We start from the raw sequence: 2,737 nt of genomic DNA, 5'->3' as shown, positions 1-2,737 counted from the left end.
GTCGCCCAGGCTGGAGCACAATGACATGATCTCAGCTCACTGCAATCTCTGCCTCCTGGGTTCAAACAATTCTCCTGCCTCAGTCTCCTGAGTAGCTGGGATTACAGGCGCGTGCCACTATGCCCAGTTACTTTTTGTATTTTATTTTATTTTTCACTGTTTAAGGAATTTTTATTAAAGTAATAATTTTATAATCTGAATTACGTTTCCTTGCTCAGTTAATTCTGTTACTTAACACAGAACTGACATTTTGAGCTATTCCACAGTAAAGAATTACAAAATTAAAGAAAGAAATGCTTTAAATTGTTGTACTTTACTGAAAATTCTTTTTCCCAGAGTCTATAAAACATTAATGTGTTTTCATATTTTACTATTTGTGTGTGTGTGTGTTTTTGATTTTTAAATCAGTAAGTAGTCTAAGACTAGTGTTATGTTTGCTAGACCTGGCATTTGCTTGGTACATAAGGTTCAAAGTTTCTTTTCCTTTTTAAATTTATTTTATAATTTGCAATGTTTTTTCCATAATATTTACATTTTTCTTCTGTGAAGTACAAGTTTCTTTTCGTGGTCCCTGATCAATTTTAAACAGTTGGAACACGGGTGGCACTGTGAACTGCTTTCTGGGCAGCCTCTTTAGCTTGGTGGGCTTGTAGTACAGCTACAGCTTCATCAACCTTAGAACAGAGAGACTCTGGAGACTCCAGCATATGAAGAAGTTCTGAATTACCAATCTCCAACAACATGCCAGTGATTTTACCAGCGAGAGTAGGGTGCATGGCTTGAATAAGAGGAAACAGCCGTTCACCCAACATCTGCTTTTGCTCTTGAGGATGGGCAGATACCAACATGGAAGCAGTCAAAAGGTTCCTGACCTTGTACATGAACAGCAGGTGACTTGTGTTGCATTGTGACTTGTGGCTGTGCATTACGATGTTTCTGAGGATTGTGAACTCCCGCAGCATAGTTATAATGTGGAGTTGCACAGCAGCAGCTGCAGGACATGGACCCATTGTCTGTGTTGATGTGTTAGCAACACGCTGTGTTGACATGACTCGTGGAACCTGTGAAGAAGCTGGTCTTATAGTGCCAAATGGTGGTCTAGGAGCAGCTGGGCAGATAGCACTGGGCATATTTTGGAATGGATGAAGTCTGGCCCCCTAGGCAATCCAGTGAGGACTTGGTCTTAGTTGAGCAATTTGGCTAGAAGGATGGTATGCAACACCGTTCTGAGTCTGTGGGAGAGCTGCCATGAAGTAACCTGAAGGAGGTGCTGGCTGGTAGGGGTTGATTACAGGGTTGGACATAGCTCATACACTTGCCATTCTCTGCATATACTGGTTAGTGAGGTGAGCCTGGCACTCTTCTTTGCGCTGAGCTAAAGCTACATACAATGGCTTTGTGGCCAGAATTCTACCATTCATTTCTGTAACTGCTTTAGTGGCTTCTTCTGGTGAGGAGAAACATACAAAACCAAACCTTTTGCTGCGATCACCCTCCATCATAACCTTTGCACTAGTGATTGTACCAAATGGAGAAAACTCTTTCCGGAGACGTTCATCATCAATGCCATCATCAAGATTTTTCACATAAAGATTAACACCGTGGTATCTGGTGATCTCATCTTGCTTCATCTGTTCAAACCTGCGCTTAAGTTCTGTCTGCTGTTCCACTTTTTTCTGAGCTCTACCAACATAAATTTGTTTTCAATTGAGCTCCTTTCCATTCATTTCATCCACAGCTTTCTGAGGATCTTTAAGCCTTTCAAAGCTTACAAACTTTCATCAGTCATTACTTTCACATTTAAGGTAGGCCCAAACTTGCCAAAGAGATCCTTAAGGTGCTCATCATCCATGTCTTCTCCAAAATTCTTAACATAAACATTGGTGAACTCTTTTGCCCTAGCTCCAAGTTCAGCTTCTTGTTCTTTACGAGACGTAAATCATGCAACAACTACTTTGCGATCATTTAGGAGCATTCCATTCATTTTTTTCCATAGCTCTTTCAGCTGCTTCCTGTGTCTCAAAGCGTACAAATCCATAGTCCTTGGAATCATTTTCATCACAGACCACCTTACATGAAAGGATGTTACCAAAAGGAGAAAATGTATCATACAGTGCTTATTATCAATGGATTTGTCCAGATTTTTAATATATGTAGCCCACTCCACTTCTGCGAAGTGATGGATCACGCTGAGACCACACGATGCCTACTGTCTTGCCCTTTATAACATCAAAATTCATAGTGTTCACAGCATGCTCCGCGTCCGCCGGCTGCTGGAAGGCGTAGCCCAAGGAGCAGCGGGTGATCATGTCCCTGCAGACCCGGATGGAGAGTATGGGCCAGGCCGGGCTGAACTCGTAGAGCATCGCGTGGGTCGCGTCGGGATGGAGGTCCCCCACGCAGAGCGAGGACGTGGGGTAGCTGGGGGCACTGGGGTTCATCTCGGCAGGGCTGCCCGCAGGGCCACAGGCGGCGACCTTTCCGTGAGAGGAGGACAGCCAATGCCGGGGCTGGGGGCCGGAGACGGGAGGAGGTGAGCGGGGGCAAGCGCAGAGGGCCAAAAATCACCCGGAATCGAAAACTACTCAACCGCCCCAGAGCGGTGTTGATCCGCTGCCGCTGGCTGCGGGCGAGGGTGGCGGTGTCAGTCCGGGCAGCGGAAGGCCTCGGTCTCTTGGTTCCTTCTTGGAGCTGCTGAGGGCGGGCGGGTCGGCTTCGGCTGCTTCAAGGCGTTATT

General features: G+C 45.5%; 1 pseudogene; it reads right to left on the bottom strand.

Moving 5' to 3' along the window:
* Positions 1-474: 474 nt before the first annotated feature.
* On the bottom strand, positions 475-2,506 carry LOC102140107 (polyadenylate-binding protein 1 pseudogene; annotated as a pseudogene).
* Positions 2,507-2,737: the final 231 nt, after the last annotated feature.

The sequence above is a fragment of the Macaca fascicularis genome, chromosome 11, assembly GCF_037993035.2.
Source record: "Macaca fascicularis isolate 582-1 chromosome 11, T2T-MFA8v1.1".
Classification (NCBI taxonomy): Eukaryota; Metazoa; Chordata; class Mammalia; order Primates; family Cercopithecidae; genus Macaca; species Macaca fascicularis.
Note: the sequence above shows the minus strand (reverse complement) of the source record. Positions and strands in the feature narration are given on the sequence as shown.